Below are 13452 nucleotides of genomic sequence, written 5' to 3'. Positions count from 1 at the left end.
ATTTTTCATTAAGCTTTGAATCACAGGCTAAACCTCTCCTTTTGTGAAGGAGTGGAAATTGAGTATTGTTTGGCTCTTACCACCTCCCTAGGGTTTTTATTGGAACTATGTCTGCTCTGTCTGGATTGTCAGATCCCTCTCAAACCTCGGAGTTTATCTTACTTCTACACTTCTTCATTCATTAGTGCCATTCCACTGGGGTATATACTGAGTCCATATAGAATCAACACAATTTCTAGTTTAGTTAATGAATCTCTCCTCAGCAAGTTTACTCTTGCTTCTGAGATGAGCAGAAATCTGTCCAATGTTTTCTTTTTTCACATATAAATTTTACAGGGCATGGTCATAGGTACAAGAAAATTTTCTCCTTTAACCCTAGAAATCACCAGGGTCTACTTAGATAATTTAATCCCTTCAGGCAAACAGGTCACTGAAGATCTCAATGCCCGAGTGTCTACTAAGAACACAAGAGTCTCCTGATAGGGTCCCACTCTTAAATTTACCAAGGGTTCTGAGTAGGAGTCTTTCAAGAACCCCTGACTCTTCATCAAGCTCAACAAGGGAACATATTTGCTGTTCCATCTTCTGCTAGGGGCAGTCTTTTTGTATATGCCCTACTTTTTGACATCAGCAACATCTCAAAGGCTTTCTACTGTCAGGAATATCAGGAACATTCCTTCCTAAATATCTCTGTTTTCTTTCCTTGGGGCTTTGTCCTCTCAGCTTTTCTTCATTCTTTGCAATTCCCTGTACTGTCTGGACTAAGATTTTGGCTTTGTGCTTTTGTTTCTCATCACTCTTCTAACATACACCTTGGTGGCCTCCTCCAATAGATTGGAAAGGCTCCTATTATTCCATCCTTCTACTTTCTGTAACTTTCTACTGATATCTGGCCATGCATTGATCACAAAGTGCAATTTCAAGGTATCTTCTATTCCTGATTCATCAGGGTCAAACCCAGAATATTTCCTCATGCTATCTTTTAGTCTAGTCAGATATTCAGCTGCTGACTTGTCCTTCCCCTGAATCACCCCAAAGGCCTTTTTCATGCCTTTGGTACTACATTTCGAATTCCCGTAATTATCATTCTCTAAGATTCCCTCATACTTCCCCGATGTATGGGGTTATTGTGATTCCAATTTGGATCTACTAAAGGATATTTCTGGTCAGCTGGGACTACTCCTGCCACTGGAAGGTGTCTCCTGTCCCACCCCTTCATAGCTGCTCCTCTAATTAGTCCTCTCTCTTCTTATGAGAAGAGAAAAATCAAAATAGACATAAGTTCTTCCCAGATGAAAAGATTAGGGCCCAGGAATTGATCAAATTGTTCTGCTAGCCCAATGGGATCTTTAATTAAGAACCTCATTTCCTTCTTAAAAGTCCTGATTTCTATGGTACTCAAGGGAGCATTCATATAGCCTATACCTCCTTGAGCCAAAGGAACTTCTCTTAAGGGATACAATTTAGGACTTGGGGTTTGGGGCTCTGGAAGAGGTTAATTTTGTATATCCTTTTGAATTTTCTCTAATTCCTTCTTAGTGAAGCAAATGGCCCCTTGTGGGGCCTGGATAGGGTTAATTGAATTAAGTCCTCCTGTGCTCCTGTGCTCTTGTGCCCATGGGGGAGGGCTGATTGAATTAAGTCCTCTCCTTCCCTTTCAGGTCTAGAGGCCATGGCTTCCTGAGGTGGAGCTAAGTATGGAGGAGAGAGAGATAACAATGGGTCCCATTGCTGTGTCTTTACAGTCTCCTCCTTTACACCCTTTTCACTTTGATTTTGATTCAACATTATCAGGGGCCAGAGAGCCATAGTCCAGGATATACTGTCTCCTCTGGATTAACAGATTCTTTACTATTAATATACAAATTTAGCTTTTGGCACACCGAGTCTTCAAGGGAGCCATACTTAAGCCAAATGGTGCCTCCACCAATATTGTTGTTGCCCCAGACAAAATAACAATATCTTATCATCTTTTTCTTGCTTTTTCCTTTATATTTTGGCAGTTTGTTCCAATTACTTATCTTCCAAGGGACTATTTACTGGTATTTTTTGATCATTTTTCTCCACAAGGGATGGCTAAGACTGGGTCACACCCATTGAATTTGGATGGAATCTAAATTCCAAAACACCCAAACATGTCAATTGTCGCCAACTGACCTCAGTCACCCAGGAAGGCCTATTTTATTCTATCCAGAGCACCCTTCCAGAGTCTGTAACTTCACTCAAGGGGCTCACAAATGCTTACCTCTGGGTTGCTGCAGCAAACTGCTTGACTAATTTGTCCTCACACTGAGCTGGTCAGAATTTTTACCATGGAGTTTCTCCCTTTTTTCCTTTGCCCTGGTCTCTCCATTTTGGGCCCACTTTACCTTGGGGAGCAAGGAGAAGCCCCTGAATGCTGGCAGGCTGCCTAAATCAGGGCAGGGTACCACCCTACTAGCACCCAAGAGTTCATTTACTCACCAAGTCATGTGATCCCAGATGAGCCCCCAAAAATGTGTGGCTCAGAATGGTGAGTGATCACCATTTAATAAAAAAGCTGGAGAGATCTCTAGGAGCAAAACAAAAGTTTAGTGTACATTCTTGTGAGAAGCAGGCGTCCCTCCAGTCGAGTAAGCAATAGAAAGGAGGCACTTTTGGGGACAGGTTTTGTACTTTAAATATTTCCTAATGCAAATACCCCTCCCACCACTGACCATTGGCTGAGGGTCTTAAATTCTAAATGCCAGAACTACCCAAGAAATTGAACTTAGGCAATAAGTACATAGTTGTCCATATTTGATTAAACTAGGGAGAACATGATGTCATGGGAGGATAACAGGGAGGGGACTTAGGTATGCCCTTGAGTCAATGCTCAAGGACCTTCAGGCCAACTCTGAAGTAGATGAAGCCTTACTTGATATTCACAACTGGCTTGAGAGATCTCACCTCATCTTCTTCACTAGTACTTGTAATGGGCTGAGGCTTGAGTTGATGCACTGAGGTCCCAAGCACATGAGGCTAAATAGTAATTGGACCATACTCTATTAATATATAAGCTTGGAGAAAGAATGGCCCCCACCCACTCTTTGTGCAAGTCCTGATGTGTTGTATAGGAAATGACGATTTTGATGGGTGGAGGCAGGGGAGTGGAAAAGGAAGTTGGGGTTAAGTGACTTGCCCATGGTCACACAACCAGAGAGAGAAGGGGAGGAGATGGCTCAGTGGATAGAGCACCAGCCTTGAAGTCAAGAGGACCTGAGTTCAAATGCAGCCTCAGACACTTAACAATTCCTGGTCGTCACTTAACCCCAACTGCCTCAGCAAAAAGCAGTGGGTAGAGCAAAAAGCAAAAAGAAGAAGAGAAACAAACAGCTAACAGAGAGAGATCTGAGCTGAGCCAACCATGGCAATGGCAATCCCAAAAAGCCTCTCCTCCCCTTCCTTTTCCACTCCCCTGCCTCCACCCACCAAAATCGTCATTTCCTATACAACACATCAGGACTTGCACAAAGAGTGGGTGCGGGCCATTCTTTCTCCAAGCTTATATATTAATAGAGTATAGTCCAATTACTATTTAGCCTCATGTGCTTGGGACCTCAGTGCATCAACTCAAGCCTCAGCCCATTACAAGTCATCTCATTGTTGGAAAGAACCATGTTCATTAGAAATGATCATTGTATAATATTAATGCTGCCATGTACAGCAATCTCCTGGTTCTCCTCATTTCACTTAGCATCAGTTCATGTAAGTCTCTCTAGGCCTTTCTGAAATCATCCTGCTGATCATTTCTTAGAGAACAATAATATTCCATAACTTCTTCAGCCATTCTCCAACTGATGGGCATCCACACATTCTGTATGAATGTGCCCCCCCTTCCCCATTACATTCATTACTTAACAATAATTAGCCTTTACAAAGGGATGTTTACTTCAAAGCTATAGCAAGAACAGTGGTACAAATATTTCCCAAAACCTTAGGTGTTGGTGATCTTCTTCCCAAATGCAGCCTCTGCTTTCTTCAGCCTCCAGCCAGCTCCACTCTTTATGTCATTCCGGTGAAATCACTCCAAGAGCCTCTGTCTGTTTCTTTTATGCAAGAGGGAGGAATTGTGGGATACGAGAGAGAGGGATTATGGGTTTTCTCCCATAGTGCTCTCTGGCCCTAAGAGCTTCAAGGGAGGTGTGAACTCAAAGTTACAAAGTTTACTTTGTGAAGCTGGCATACTTGTGAACTCCAATGAGTAAAGGTGTGAACACAAGCCTTGTATTAATTAGTTCTACTTAGTACCTTGTTTCAGGTTCTGCCCAAAACATCTTCTTGTAAGATTAGATCAAATCTAATTAGTTATCAGTTTGTAAGGATTCCAACATCTCCCCCTTTCTTTTGTTAGATGAAAAACCAAAGGAAATAGGAAATCAAATCAGATTAATGGGTTTCTGAAGGGGTACACATAAATCCATCAATATGGGCCAGAAGTTTGTAACAGATATACATGGTATACATAAATCCATCAATATGGGAGGTATTACACATAATTTACATAAGCACATAGCAATATAACACAGGCTAATAGTAATGTAACAAATAACATGAATCAACCTGAAAATTTATCTGTGTCCATAAGTCCTAGAAATAGTCCATAAGGAATCCATTGTCCATTAGTTCATGTGCCAGGAATCTAATAATTCCTGTAAGCTCTGAAGTACTGCAAAAAGTCTCATCAACAATTGTTCATCTCAGGGAATCCAGTGATTCTTGCTGGTTTTTCAGGAACTGAAAGCTAAAGATTTTAAAGTTCTTTTGACAGTCTCATTGTTAGCCTTTTCCACCTGTGGAAATATAAGCAGATCCTCTTCCCCAAGCAATTAACCTAATTCCCTTCTATTTACCAAATTTGGGATTTCTCCTCATCATCTGGTAATTACATTGGAGCCATTTGCACTGGATATTGTCTTGTTGTCTTAAAAGGCCTGTATTCTTCCCAACTGTAATCCTGATTGCTTTTCTGTTGGTTGATGACATCAGAGTTCTGAATTTCTAAAGTCTCTCTGGGTGTAACCTCAGCTGCTATCATGCCCCACCTGTCCTTTGATTGATACTTTGGAGCTGGGCCCTGCCTCTCATTTCTCTGGGTCAATATACATTTAGAGGCCCAGTGAAAGCCTGGGTTACATTTTGGACATGGGGTTTTGGGTTTTCTCTCACCCTGTCTTCTCACTCTATCTCCATTTCTACATTGGGCTCTTAAATGTCCAACTTTTCCGCACTGAAAACATCAACGAGTTTCTCTAGAATTCCTCTGCCAAGAAGGACCTTGTCTTTCCATGTTCATCATAGTCTGGGCATAATAAGCATTTGTGCCCACTGTGGCACAGCGTCTTATGATCTCCTCCAAAGGAGCATCTTTGTCTAGCCCCCATATAATTCTCTTGCAAACCTCATTGGCATTTTCCTTAGCCAAATGTCTAGTCATTATTTCTGTGGCAGCTTTATCTCCAATGGTTCTTATTACAGCTGTTTGCAGACGTCCCACAAAATCTGCAAAAGGTTCATTGGGACCTTGCTCTATTTTTGTGAAAGCATTATTTCCATCTTTCTGTCCAGGGAGAGAATTCCAAGCTTTTATTGCAGCCTTAAAAATTTGCTCATACAGTGTTATGGGATAATAAATCTGTTCTGAACTCTCTGCATACTGACCTTGACCAGCTAGTTGGTCAAAAGTGATTTGTCCAATAGCTCCTGTTTGCCTATTGCGTTGGGCTTGAATCTTACATAATTCATGAAACTCCGAAAGCCACAATAAATTTTGTCCTGGTTCTAGACATGTTCTCACTATGGATTTCCAGTCATTCGGGGTTAGGATTTCATAAGACAAATTATCTAATAACATCTTCATATAAGATGATGTAGCCCCATAAAGAGTGCAACCCTTTTTCAAATCTTTAATTTTTTCCAAATTAAAAGGAGTGTATCTTCTCCCTTTTTGACCTGAGGAGTTGAGCTCTTCAATCACAGGATATGCATTTATAAAATCAGATATATCTTCTCCTTCATTTTTTGCTTTAATCAATGCCTTTTCTAATCTTGTCAAATTCTGCTTTACAGGAGAAGCTGACTGTGTTTCTGCCTCTCTCCCTCCCCCTTGTTCCACCCATGAAGGGTTAATTGCGGGGAGAGGGTCATGAGATGTGGAATCACCTATTTCCTCCTGCTGTGAAGTATCACACTCAGAATTGTAATTAACTCCATTCTCATCTGATTCCTTCTCCTTTTCACCTAGTAAAGTTGGCACTTCTTCCTCCTGTACTTTCCTTTTCTTCATTCTATCACTTAAATAACTTCTTATAGCCAATTGTATTACATTATATGTATTAATTATGTCTTTGGAAATTGAGTCAAGTCCATTTCTATTATAAAAAAGATCCTCTCTTTCTAATGTCCACTGCATTGAGTTTGAATTAGATCTGTAGCATTCACCCAGTTTTTCTCCAATTAATTTCCATTCGTCTAAATCTAATTCCTTTTCTGTAGAAAACCAAGGACATATGTACTTAACAATTTCTAAAAGTTCAGTGATCTGCTCCAAAATTATAATTAAACCTTGGCTTTCCATAATTTTGACAATGCTCTCTAAACATTTTCCTTGAACAGAAATAGGCTGTTTTCTAAATATCTGTCCCATCTTAGCTGAAATTCTACTTTAACTCTTATAACAAAATTTCTTTGTTGCACTCACCCTAATTTCTGGGTTGAAGAGTCTTTCCCACTGGATCAGGATCAGAGCTTTTCCACTGAATCAGGATCGGAGCTTTTCCACTGAAATCCACTGGGGGGGGGGGGGGGGTCTGTCAGCCCCACGTTGGGCGCCAAAATGTTGGTGATCTTCTTCCCAAATGCAGCCAGGTGATAAAAGTTCAGATCTTTTATTATCTCCAATATAGCCCGGTTAGCTTAGAGGCCTATCTCTCTGCTTGGTTCCAAGAGCTCTCTCCGAATGTCGCCAAATCCAAAGGTTTTGTCCTTCAGCCTCTGCCTCTGCTTTCTTCAGCCTCCAGCCAGCTCCACTCTTTATGTCATTCCGGTGAAATCACTCCAAGAGCCTCTGTCTGTTTTTTTTATGCAAGAGGGAGGAATTGTGGGATACGAGAGAGAGGGATTATGGGTTTTCTCCCATAGTGCTCTCTGGCCCTAAGAGCTTCAAGGGAGGTGTGAACTCAAAGTTACATAGTTTACTTTGTGAAGCTGGCATACTTGTGAACTCCAATGAGTAAAGGTGTGAACACAAGCTTTGTATTAATTAGTTCTACTTAGTACCTTGTTTCAGGTTCTGCCCAAAACATCTTCTTGTAGGATTAGATCAAATCTAATTAGTTATCAGTTTGTAAGGATTCCAACACTTAGGGACACATTTCCCTACTCCACTTCCTTCTCTGAGGATAGTAAGCCTCAGATTTTTCCCTCCTTCCCTTCGCATCTTCCCCTGGATGACAGGCAATCCAATATATGTTATAGATGTTAAAATATGTGTTAAATCCAATATTTGTAAACATATTTATACAATTCTCTTGCTGCACAAGAAAAATCAGATCAAAAAAGAAAGTAAATGAGTAAGAAAACAAAAGGCAAGTGAACAACAACAAAAAGAGTGAGAATGTTATATTGTGATCCATATTCAATCCCCACAGTCCTCTCTCTGGGTATAGATGGCTACACCATACACATTCTGTATTTATATTTAGGAAGTAAAGAAAAGAGAGAAGCCTAAAATAAGTGCAAGGCTGTGAACCTCTTGCACTAAATGCTAATAATAATGGGGGGGAAAAACCAAAATAGATTAGGAGGAAGACCATGGAAGGGAAATACTTTAGTTTCAGAGATATTAAATTTAAGAAATGATATTGAAATGGAATCCTTACTAAGAAGCTTCTAGATTTTTATTACCTGATATATATAATAAGAGTCTAATGCATGAACACTGAGTGGCTTTGATATCTCTCTACATGGACAGGTTGAGGAGCCTGCTTCTGGGAGAATCCTGGTGATGTAAAATGGAAATGTCTAAAAACTGTGGAGCATGCATAGACAATCTGTAACTGGCTTCAGTCTGCTAACCACATGATTAATAGAAGTATTTTGGGGTGGGCTGCAAATCAGAGCTAGGAACATCTTCAGCAAGTCTTAAGTCAGCTTCAGCTTTGACTCTTTGGCCACTTTCCTTTCAGATATGCTTTTGAAGTATCTTTTGGACTTCTTTGCTAACAGCATCAGGTCAGAGATAACAAGTTAAGTCAAGAGACCTCTGTGAATATATGTTTAAGTTCTTTGCTTCCCTCAATGATTGTCATTTCATTTTAGGTAAGGACAGAATAGCATCTTGCTGTCTTAGAATCTGGATTTTTGTAGCCATGTAGCCATGCTCAAAGGAGCAAGTAGAAACCTTCAGGAATAAGCTTTGAGACAAAATGAGGATCATTGAGATAAAGATTCATCCAACAGTCATATGATATCTGGATGAACATGAGAAGACCTAAATTATATAGTAAGTGTGATAAGAGTGGGCTTACTATCCTCAGAGAAGGAAGTGGAGTAGGGAAATGTGTCCCTAAGGTTTTGGGAAATATTTGTACCACTGTTCTTGCTATAGCTTTGAAGTAAACATCCCTTTGTAAAGGCTAATTATTGTTAAGTAATGAATGTAATTGGGGGGGGGGGCTCATTCTTCATATCTAATAATAGGGGGAAACATAGCTGGTGGGAGCATAAGCCAGTGGCAGTAGAGAAGAAATATTCCACCTCTCAGGGTATTTTAGAATCTTGAAAGGAAACATAGCCTGCCTGTCTGTCAAACTGTGCCAGAGATATAAAATCTAAATTCCTTAGCTTGGCATTCAAGCCCCTAACTTGTTGCCAACTTACATGTCAAACCTAATAGTTTCATACATTTCACTTCCCTCCTCAAATGAATTGTAAACTCTGGTTAAAAAAACATACTTACCATTTCCCTTTTTTATCCAAGGCCATCTCCAGTTGTCTTGATCTATATCTCGTCCTCAGATCTAGACGACTTTGAAGGGGAAAATGAGGTAGGTGACATTGCACAGCCCTCTCTCATTTAAATCCAATTCACTGGCATATCATGGTATCACCTCCCTGATGTCATGGTCCTCTTCAAGAATGAAGAACAAACAACAACCTGTTATTAAGACTCCTTGGAACTCAGCAGGATTGAAGAATAAGCCCAGGATGAGCAACTGCTACCCACTGCTTCCCCATTTGCAAAGCTAATCCAGGGATAGTGCCACAATCAACTCTCTTTTAAAGTGAGAGAAGAATCCTTTATTCAATGATTCTCATGAGAAGTGGGTATACTCATGGATGAAACACATGGAACAAGTTTTATACTACTAGTGTGGTTCCTCACTCCTCCCTTCAAGGTTCAGATTGGTCTGATTTATAGAGTTAGTTACAACTGGTCAAATTTATCATCTGAATGACAATTAGGTTGGATCTACAATCCCCTTTAATCTACCCATTCCATACCTCAAAAGGCTTGTCTCCAGTCATTGACCCTAGTTGGTTTGGGATGGTTTAACCCCAGGTTCCTTTGTCTGTAACTTTGTTGCTTAATCAATTCCTTAATTCACAGGTGATTGGTTGGAGATGACTTAAGATATTTCACCTCTCCCTTTATCTTGCTTTGATAATATCTATAGAAACCCATCTTCTCATATTTCTCACACTACCCAACTCTATGCTAGGGTTTAACAAATTTCACCTCTTCTATAAAACCTTAACTGGTCACCCTCCAAGAATTTCCCTAACATTTTGTTTATTATACCACTTCAGTGACACAACAGGAAAACAGTGTTAGACTCTGGATCTCCTTCATCTCTCCTGACAGATGGTAAACTCTTTCAGGGCAGAGATTGTCAATTTCTTCCATCTCTTTGTATTTTTCAGTGTTTGGCATGATAGGCACTCCAAAAATATATTTAAATAAATAAATGAATGAATGAACAATTTTAAGCTTATTTTGTCCTAGTATACAGTAAGGTTTTTGTTTGTCTTTCCTGCATCCTCCATTTAAGCTGCCCCTTTCTAAAAACTGAGAAATTTCTTCTAATATAAATTTTTAAAAAGGAAGAATGGGTGTATCCAGCTTTATTTGGTTCCTTAGTTTGCGAAGATTTGTCTTTAGTATCAGCAGGATTTGAGGGCTAAGGTTGACTGAAGTGTGCATCTGTTTATGGTGAGCCGTGGTTGCCTGAGGCTAGCATAGGCTAGTTTTTAACTCTGTGGTAGAGCTGAGATGGTCTTTGAAATATTATTACTCAACTACCCCGGAACTGGGAAACCAGTTTCTCTTTTCAAAGTATATTGAGAGGAACAGGGCTATTACTGACTGTTAAATACTTATTGAATAATGAAACCTTACATTTGTATACACTTTTATTAATAAATATAGGTATATGTAGATATATCTATATATGTATTTATATATAATTTTGAAATTAAACGCTGGACCAATAAACAAATTGTCAAGAAAGGACCTCTTGACTCTTTTAACTTCAAATATGCAGGCTTTTTATAATATAAATGTTGCTTGTAATACTGGATAACTGAAGGTGGTATAAACGTTATCTTATGAATCAACAAAATAAAAGTGAAGACATTATGACAATTTTTAAAGCACAGAACAACCCCATTATTCCTATTTACTTTCTCCTTAAAAAGTTAAATACTCAGATTTACTAAGCAAATGCCAGTCAGAGTTTAAACATTACCAAAACAAAAGGTTGGGGGCAGGGATAGTCAAGATGCAGGAATGTGTTTACTGTGGGCAGTTAAACAAGGGAAAGGAATCCAGCAAGCAAGCATCAAGTATTAAATGCCTATTATATGCCTGGCACTGGAGATACAAATACAAAGAATGAGACAAGTCCTATGAGAAGAGTTTACATTTTAATTAGATAGAAAAGACTCAATAAAGATACATTTAGTATAAAGTGGATATATGTGTATATACACAAAACAGTTAAGTCCAGAGTTATTTTGGAAGAACTCTAGTAAGCTAATCAGGAAAGGATCTTTCTTACATTTGATGGTGCTTGATTACTTTCTTAAAGGAGAGGTTCGCTGAGCCAGAAAAGGAGAAAGTATATGTTGAATGTGAATGTTGAAAAGGCACAGAAACTGCTTAAGGAACAGAAAGGAGAATAGTTTAATTGAATCACAGATTGTGAATATATGAAAAGCATTTATTAAGCCCATAATCTGTGCACAGCTCTGTGCTTACTGCTGATTATACAAATAGAAAAGTAAGACTGATGAGGTTTGGGGCAGGGCAGAGAATCCCTTCAGGTCAGCATGCAGGTCCAATGTGAAAAAATTCACAAACCCAAAAAGTTAGGCTGGAAAAAAGAAGTTTATTGGCACTGAGAAGTCAGCTTTTGCTAGGAGACTGACTTCCTCAGTGGCAAGGTCCTGACAGAGAAGTAAAGGTCTAGAAGAGAAATTCTGAAAGAGAGAGAAAGTGATAAAGAGGGATTAATGCTGAGAAGAGAATGTCTTCTCAGTGAGCTGGGGGTCCTTGTCCCTTGGCCTGGCATGGTCCTGCTTTGGGGACTCTGCAAAGAAATCAACCCCAAAGTTGCCCTTTAAATAGGAAATCAGAGACTGAAATTTCAATCAGTTGCTGTCACTGCCCCCAGGCCTAGATTTCTGTTTGAATGGGACTACTTCCTGGGAGTAGTCCTGAGCCAATTTTCAGCTCCTATAGAGGTTGATAGAAATATCAAATCTAGATCTCCAGCTAAATGAGACCACTTAAGTTTGAGCTAAATAGGGAGTCGTCCTGGGCTAATCTTAATGTGCACATGCCACTAATCTCATCAAAACCACTTAACTGCCCTGAAGGGTGGATCTGTCAGAATAGAGTTTCAAGAATTCAAGGAGAGTTTTCTTCCCTTGGCCCCAAAAACTTCAAGAGGAACATTATTTGCATCAAGACTGTTCCTGCTCACATATCTAACATATATAGGACTGCTTGCCATCTAGGGGAGGGGGTGGAGGGAGGGAGGGGAAAAATCGGAACAGAAAAGAGTGCAAGGGATAATGTTGTAAAAAAATTACCCTGGCATGGATTCTGTCAATATAAAGTTATTATTAAATAAAATATTAAAAAAAAAGAAAAAGAAAAAAATATTAAAAAAAAAAAAAAAAAAAAAGACTGTTCCTGCTCTTAGAAAGCTCACACTCCCGGAAGAGACAATTCATGTGGAGAGAGAGTTGTGTAAAGTTAAATGAAACAAATTAAAAGAGGAAAAGCACTAGAGTTAAGAGGATTGGAAAAGACTTTCTGTAGAAGATAGGGTTTTAGTTGGGATTTAAAAGAAACCTGAGAAGTCAACAGGTGAAGATGAGGAATGCTTAGATTTGAGACACAAGCATATTAATCATGGAATAGCAAGGAGACCATTGTCCCTGGATCAAAGATCTGGAGTGAGGTGTAAGAATACTGGAAAGATAGGTGTAAAAAAATGATGGGAATTTGTTTTCTATAGTTATGAAAATTAAATTGGAGAAATGAAACTGAAATTAGAAAATTGAAACCCACAAGGACATCAAGGAATAATCAAGGGTGCAATTTATCTTCCCCCAAAAGAAAGTAAGCTCCTTGCAGGCAGAGACTGATTTTTGTAATCAGAGCTGATGGCCTGAGATTTGAAAAGAATCTTTTGTTTTTTGCTCTTAGCCCTCCTCTGTTACCTTCCCTTTCTAGAATGTAAGCTCCTTTGGGTCAGGGATTGGCTTTGTAATGAGGGGTGGAGATTCACATTTTGTTCTTGGCCTGGGGCATAATTACTACCCTTTATTGAGTTGAAATTAGTCCATCAAATACTTCTAGAGATTGGTCCCTAACTCTGGACCAAAAAAACTCCCAAATAATCAAAGGCTGTGTGCCCAAACCTTTGTTAAAGAATCCTAATAGGATTTTGCCCACTGAGAAAGTTGTTTTCTCAGTGTAATAAACCCATTTTTTGCCACAAACTTCATTTGTATTCATTCAGTTTGCAAATCCTTTCACAAAGTCTGCCACCAGCCAAGGGATCTCTCAACCCTTATTTCTCACACCTCAACATGCTCACCTAAGCACCCATTCTTGCAGGAATATAAAATAAATCTTTACTGAATTCATCAGTGAGTCCCTGGAGTTCTTGGTAAAATATTTTGTTTCATACAAACAAGGACTCTGGGATCCAAACATTATGAGTTGAGGGTGGCCCCTATAGAAGCATTATGAGATATGTCCCACTGATTTACAAGACCTTGTGACTCTGCTCCAGGTCCTCTGCTCAGACTGTTCAAAATCCCAGGGCCTACTTGATGAATCCAGGAATCAGGAAGGAAACTAATAGATTCTGCCACAGCCAGGCAACTCTGTACATAGACCAAAAGTAAGAATAGTGG

Source organism: Antechinus flavipes, chromosome 2 (assembly GCF_016432865.1).
Source record: "Antechinus flavipes isolate AdamAnt ecotype Samford, QLD, Australia chromosome 2, AdamAnt_v2, whole genome shotgun sequence".
Taxonomy (NCBI): Eukaryota; Metazoa; Chordata; class Mammalia; order Dasyuromorphia; family Dasyuridae; genus Antechinus; species Antechinus flavipes.
The sequence above is the reverse complement of the archived record's forward strand: the minus strand, read 5'-3'. Positions refer to the sequence as shown.